Genomic DNA, 7,500 nt, shown 5'->3' on the forward strand with positions numbered 1-7,500 from the left:
TTTTTTTTGTAGAGCGTTTCTTGCCAAAGTTCACCGAGTCCGTGGTTGCTGTTCGGTCTTTCCCGGTCTGTGGTCATTGAAGTCGTTTGTAGTCCTAGTCTGTGCAACCAGGAACATTGTTTACTTCTTCTGATGACTTCAGGGCGCCATGGAGTTCTTTCCGCAGCCTTGTCACAAGATTTAATCCTGAATCACCGGTCGAGGATTAGCTCTCCTCTCCCTCCCACTGACCCGTTTTCTTCAGTGTGACATGGAAAATGATGAAGTAGTCCTTTGTTTTGGTTTCTTTATCATACCATCTTAAGGCGAGCGGTCGGACTTTGACCTCACGTTTGTTCACCAATCAAACGAGGTCTTTCATTCCTCTCAGATGAGAATTGTGGTGTGACCGTTCATCAACTGCAGTTCTTCCCTCCTCAAGTGTTTGCAGGAATGTTGCAATGTGAAGAATGTAGACACAAAGAGGGGGCTCTGTCTTCTGAGGTGTTCCCCCGGTCAACTTAGACTGATACACACCTAAATACCGTACCGTATTTTTCGGACTATAAGTCGCAGTTTTTTTTCGTAGTTTGGCCGGGGGTGCAACTTATACTCAGGAGCAGAGGTGGGTAGAGTAGCCAGAAATTGTACTTAAGTAAGAGTACTGTTACTTTAGAGATTTATTACTCAAGTAAAAGTAAGGAGTAGTCACCCAAATATTTACTTGAGTAAAAGTAAAAAGTATGTTGTGAAAAAACTACTCAAGTACTGAGTAACTGATGAGTAACATACACACACATATCATATATATATATATATATATATATATACATACATACATACATATACATTGATATATACAGTATATAATTTATATGTATTTATTTTGCTGTTTTTGTTTACATGTTAAAGGTGTTTTAATGAATATACATGCATGTTTAACACATATAGATTCCTTTCTTTCATGAAGACAAGAATATAAGTTGGTGTATTACCTGATTCTCATGACTTGCGTTGATTGTAATCAGACAGTAGTGATGATAACGTCCACGTTTTCAAATGGAGGAGAAGAAAAGTTCCTCCTTTCTGTCTAATACCACATGAAAGTGGTTGGTTTTTGGCTTCTTATTTGTCCAGCTTCCATATTCGTTTTTATACACTTTACAAGAAATATATTGGCGTCAAACTCCTTAGCTTGCTAGCTTGTTTGCGCTGGCTTTCGGAGACTCTTGTTTTGAAAGCGCAGGCGCGATGGAGCGGCACTTTTATTGTGAAGACAGGAACGTCCTCGTGCGGTTGAAATAAAAAAGTATCTTTTTTCCTTCACACTTTTGATTGATTGATTGAGACTTTTATTATTAGATTGCACAGTACAGTACATATTCCGTACAATTGACCACTAAATGGTAACACCCCAATAAGTTTTTCAACTTGTTTAAGTCAGGTCATGTGACCGCCTGGCTCTGTTTGATTGGTCCAACGTCACCAGTGACTGCATCTGATTGGTGGAACGGAGTGAAACGTCACCAGTAAGGCAGGCACTTTGAAGGTCTGTCTGACAGACCAAAACAAACAAAGCGTGCATTAACAGATCGATACAAATTAGTAGCGAGTAGCGAGCTGAATGTAGATAAAAGTAGCGGAGTAAAAGTAGCGTTCCTTCTCTATAAATATACTTAAGTAAAAGTATGTTGCATTAAAACTACTCTTAGAAGTACAATTTATCCCAAAAGTTACTCAAGTAGATGTAACGGAGTAAATGTAGCGCGTTACTACCCACCTCTGCTCAGGAGCGACTTATGTGTGAAATGATTAACACTTTAGCGTAAAATATCAAATAATATTATTGATCTCATTCACGTAAGAGACTAGACGTATAAGATTTCATAGGATTTAGCGATGAGGAGTGACAGATTGTTTGGTAAACGTATAGCATGTTCTATATGTTATAGTTATTTGAATGACTTTTACCATAATATGTTACGTTAACATACCAGTTGGTTATTTATGCCTCATATAACGTACACTTATTCAGCCTGTTGTTCACTATTCTTGATTTATTTTAAATTGCCTTTCAAACATACTTGCCAACCTTGAGACCTCCAATTTCGGGAGGTGGGGGGTTGGGGGGTGGGTGCAGGGGGCGTGGTTGGGGGCGTGGTTAAGAGGGGAGGAGTATATTTACAGCTAGAATTCACCAAGTCAAGTATTTCATATATATATATATATATATATATATATATATATATATATATATATATATATATATATATATATATATATATATATATATATATCCCCGTGACCCCGAAGGGAATAAGCGGTAGTAAATGGATGGATATATATATATATATATATATATATATATATATATAAGAAATAATTGACTTTCAGTGAATTCTAGCTATATATATATATATATATATATATATATATATATATATATATATATATATATATATGTATGTGTGGGGGAAAAAATCACAAGACTACTTCATCTCGACAGGCCTGTTTCATGAGGGGTTCCCTCAATCATCAGGAGATTTTAATGGAAGCATTCACATACCATGGTTTGTATAGGGCACAGAGTGGGTGGGTACAGGCTGGTGTAGGGGCGTGGTGATTGGCTCATGTGTTACCTAGGAGGTGTTTCCGTCTGTGGCGGCATGCTGATACAATTTCGCTGCGCTTGTTGAGGGATGACAGGTCTGGACGGTATATAATAAACAGTTTCTCTTTCAAGCATAGGTTGCATCTTTTATTACCACTATTGTAGCACCTACCCACTCTGTGCCCTATATAAACCATGGTATGTGAATGCTTCCATTAAAATCTCCTGATGATTGAGGGAACCCCTCATGAAACAGGCCTGTAGAGATGAAGTAGTCTTGTGATTTTTTTTCCCACACATACATATATTGCGCTCTACTACGGTATCAAGCACTATTTTTTGGATAACCTTATTAAGACATATATATATATATATATATATATATATATATATATATATATATATATATATATATATAAATAAAAGAAATACTTTCAGTGTTCATTTATTTACACTTATACACACACATAACACTCATCTACTCATTGTTGAGTTAAGGGTTGAATTGTCCATTCTTGTTCTATTCTCTGTCACTATCTTTCTAACCATAGTTTTGGGTGATACCGCCAATGTGGGTATCGATTCAATACCAAGTAGTTACAGGATCATAATTAAAGTTGTCCTGTGTCCAGGGAAAAAATGAAAATTTTCTCTGGTTGTCTTTATTCTGAAAAGTACCAACATAAAATGTGGTACCGGTACCAGAATATTGGTATCAGGACAACACTCGGCAGCATAAAACCCTGACTGGAACAACTCTGATTAAAACTGTTCTTTATTTCCTTTTTTCCATACAGTTTTGTACTGATATCATTATTTGGCGCTACCAAGTAGAATTCATGTCAGATTGATACCTGATGGAAGTGATATTGTTTGTGTTTTAAATCCTCGCCATGACAGGAAGAAGAACCTGCAAAGAAATACAAAGTTGACCTCATAAAAAGTTTGTCAATATGACTAAAGCAACACTAGCCTAGTATCTCCTTTAGAACATAAAGCAGGTTTTAACTTTCTTATTTGCTCCATTTGTGTTTGTTTGATTTGTTGCCCTGGCTGCTTAAGTGGTCCCGGACCTGAGTAGTGCAGGTCAAACAGGGCGAAACGCCGTGTGTGTGTGTGTGTGTGTGTGTGTGTGTGTGTGTGTGTGTGTGTGTGTGTGTGCATACACTTGATGGCTTGCCAGGCAAAAAACAAGCGATGCTCATGTGTTGCCATGGTTACTGTTGACACTGTACATGGTCCTCACAAATAGCCAAGACGTGTATGTGTGTGTGCCTGTGTATTTCTACCTTCTTGAGACATCAACAAGGAAAAGCATCTTCCATATGAGGAGGTGTGAACAAGTGATGACATGAATAATGGTTCCAATAACATTGCATCTAATAGAGAATGTCTCATTAGCACCCCTGCTGGTGACATCTATTAAAATGAGGGTGGTCACAAAAAGGAGGGATTTTTCAAATTGTTGGTTTTAAAAGTGCGCCCCCTCTGTTCAACATATGAAATAACAAGTGTGTGTAAGGTATTAAAATGTGCCCCCTTTTGGTCAAAATTAATTAAAAAAAAAAAAAAATGTATATAGAGACATGCTGTAATAACTTGAAGTAAATAATGAAGATTAAAAAACAATTACAAACAAAAAATTCCCCCCCAAAAATAACCAAAAGCTTTTATATTTGCATAGTTTGTATATAATATTAATGTTGTAAATACAATACTTTATATATCTAGAAAGGGTGGTCCTGAAGAAGTAGGCGTTTTTCGGAGGTCTCAAGAAGGTCAATCAATCAATCAATCAATGTTTATTTATATAGCCCTAAATCACAAGTGTCTCAAAGGGCTGCACAAGCCACAACGATCATAATTAAGAGATAGAACGTCAAAATTATGAGATTAAAACTTGTTTTAATCTCATAATTCATAAATTTGTTTTAATTCTCATAATTCTGAATCTTGTTTTTTGATTGTGAAACGCTCTGCCTGACCACCTGAGGGCACCACAGACTGTGGCTGCTTTTAAAAAAAGGCTTAAAAATCCTTCTTTTTAAAAAAGCATTTTTTTTATTAAATATATGCATGCTAGTTCTAGTTTTTATTTTTATTCATTTTTATTATCTTTTTATTTATTTTTTTAATACACTGTAGCACTTTGAGGTTGTTTGCTCAATAGAAAGTGCTTTTTACACATAAAATATATTATTATTATTATTATTATTAAAAGGACATTTTGAGATAAGACATTTGATATTATGAGATAAAAAGTCATAATTATGAGATTTAAAAAAAAAAAATCGAAATTAGGAGTTTAAAAAAATTATGACATAAAAAGTCAATTATGAGATAAGAAAGTTGAAATGAGATAAAAAGTCGAAATTGTAATTATGGGATAAAAAGCCCAAACTGTGAGATAGAAAGTCGAAATTGTGACATAAAGTAGAAATTATAAGATAAAACATCATAATTATGAGATTAAGTCAAAGTTATGAGATAACAAGTTAACTGTGAGATAAGAAAGTTGAAATTATGAGATAAAAAGTCATAATTATGAGATAAAAACGTCTATTTATGAGATAAAAAGTCGCAATTGTGAGAGAAAAAGTCGAAATTATGAGATAAAATGTCAATGTTGAGTAAGATAAGAAATACATGAATGTGTGTGTGTGTGTGTGTGTGTGTGTGTGTGTGTGTGTGTGTGTGTGTGTGTGTGTGTGTGTGTGTGTGTGTGTGCGTGTGTGTGTGTACACTTGATGGCTTGCCAGGCAAAAAACAAGCAGTGTTCATGTGTTGCCATGGTTACTGTTGACACTGCACATGTCAGTGCGATACATCCTCCAGCCTGTGTCTGCTTGTACGGCTCCGCTTGAAGAGTTGCTATTATTCCACAACATTGTGTCACATGGCTGTGAATGTTGTGGACCAGCTAGAGTACTTGTCACTGCAGGTGACTAAAGCCCAATTCCCTGCGTCAGGAAGGACGTCCGGTGTGAGAGAAAAACAACAACAACAACAACAACAAAGCCACTCATGCGATTGACTCGCTGTGGAAACTCCCGACAAGGAAAAGCTGAAAGTTCAATTTTAAAAAATGCACTAAATTGTCAAATGTATTCTTTTAGGAATACCTCTCAAGTCACACATTTTGTTCCATTTTGGTCCCTCTTTGGGCAGTTCAGGAAAATGTAATGTGATTATTTAACATTAAAAGTAGAGATTGACTGATGTGATACAGATGCCGATTATTAGTCGCCAACCCAGCAGGCACAAGACATTGAAACAATGTTGAGAACTTGTTGAATTAAGTCCTGACGTTTGTCATGTCTGTGTAATCATGTTTTGTTTTAAGTCATGTTTTGTTTAGTTTATGGCTTTTCACTCCCTTGTCTTGTTTGCATGATTACCCATTAGTTTCACCTGTTCCACGTTTGGACTCATTGTGCACTCTTGTTTGTCACCATAGCAACCATTAGTTTTCACCTGTCACGTCACGCACCTGTTTCACGTTTTGAGTCACGCACCTGCTTTCACTAATCATGTCCATAGTATTTAAGTTCATTCATTTTCTGTTGTTCGTCCTGACGACCTCAACACATTTATGCTCTGTTCATGCCTGATACTTCATTCCATGTCAATTCCTCAAGCAACTATTTCTGTCCAAGCCAAGTAAGTTTTTGTTCCATATTTATAGTCTTTTCGGTTTCATAGTTTGTTCTCCGCCATTGTGCGTGTTTTTTGTTTGTACTTTTTTGCTATAGTCTTTTGGTTTCATAGTTTATTCTCCGCCACTGGGCGTGCTTTCATTTATTCTTTTTTTTGATAATAATAAATCATGTACCTTCATTCCCGTCTCGCACGAGCCAACTTTCCGTTGCATCCTGGAAAAGCAAACACCCAAGATCAAGTCCTGACAACGTTGAGCAACTCAAACGTAACGTTGAAAAAACATGCTTCTTGACAACGTTTAATCAATGTCGGGTTGTGACGTTGATTTGACCATTGAAAATTGGTCATTTTCAACCAATATTCTACAACACAAACACAAGGTTGAAACAACATTCTTTTTGACAACATTTATTCAATGTTGGGTTCCGATGTTGATTTGATCATTGAATTTTAGTCATTTTCCAACCATAATCCTACAACACACATACAACGTTGAAACAACATACTTTTTGACAACATTTAATCAATGTTGGGTTGTGACGTTGATTTGACCATTGAATTTTGGTCATTTCCCAACCATAATTCTACAACGCAAAAACAACGTTGAAACAAAATGCTTTTTGACGTTTAATCAATGTCGGGCTGTGACGTTGATTTGACCATTGAAATTTGGTTATTTTCAACCAATATTCTACAACACAAATACAACGTTGAAACAACATGTTTTTTGACAACATTTAATCAATGTTGGGTTCTGATGTTGATTTGATCATTGAATTTTAGTCATTTTCCAACCATAATCCTACAACACACATACAACATTGAAACAACATACTTTTTGACAACATTTAATCAATGTTGGGTTCTGATGTTGATTTGACCATTGAATTTTGGTCATTTCCCAACCATAATTCTACAACACAAAAACAACATTGAAACAACATGCTTTTTGACGTTTAATCAATGTCGGGCTGTGACGTTGATTTGACCATTGAAATTTGGTTATTTTCAACCAATATTCTACAACACAAATACAACGTTGAAACAACATGCTTTTTGACAACGTTTAATCAATGTTGAGTTGTGACGTTGATTTGACCATTGAAATTTGGTCATTTCCTAACCATAATTCTACAACACAAAAACAACGTTGAAACAACATGCTTTTTGACGTTTAATCAATGTCGGGTTGTGACGTTGATTTGACCATTGAATTTCGGTTATTTTCAAGCAATATTCTACAACACAAA

General features: G+C 35.7%; 1 protein-coding gene across 2 annotated transcripts in view; it reads left to right on the forward strand.

Moving 5' to 3' along the window:
- Positions 1–7,500, forward strand: part of LOC133574255 (LIM and senescent cell antigen-like-containing domain protein 1) — an 86,130-nt gene that overhangs the window by 20,258 nt on the left and 58,372 nt on the right. The gene's annotated exons all lie outside the window — the stretch shown is intronic.

Source organism: Nerophis lumbriciformis, linkage group LG31 (assembly GCF_033978685.3).
Source record: "Nerophis lumbriciformis linkage group LG31, RoL_Nlum_v2.1, whole genome shotgun sequence".
Classification (NCBI taxonomy): Eukaryota; Metazoa; Chordata; class Actinopteri; order Syngnathiformes; family Syngnathidae; genus Nerophis; species Nerophis lumbriciformis.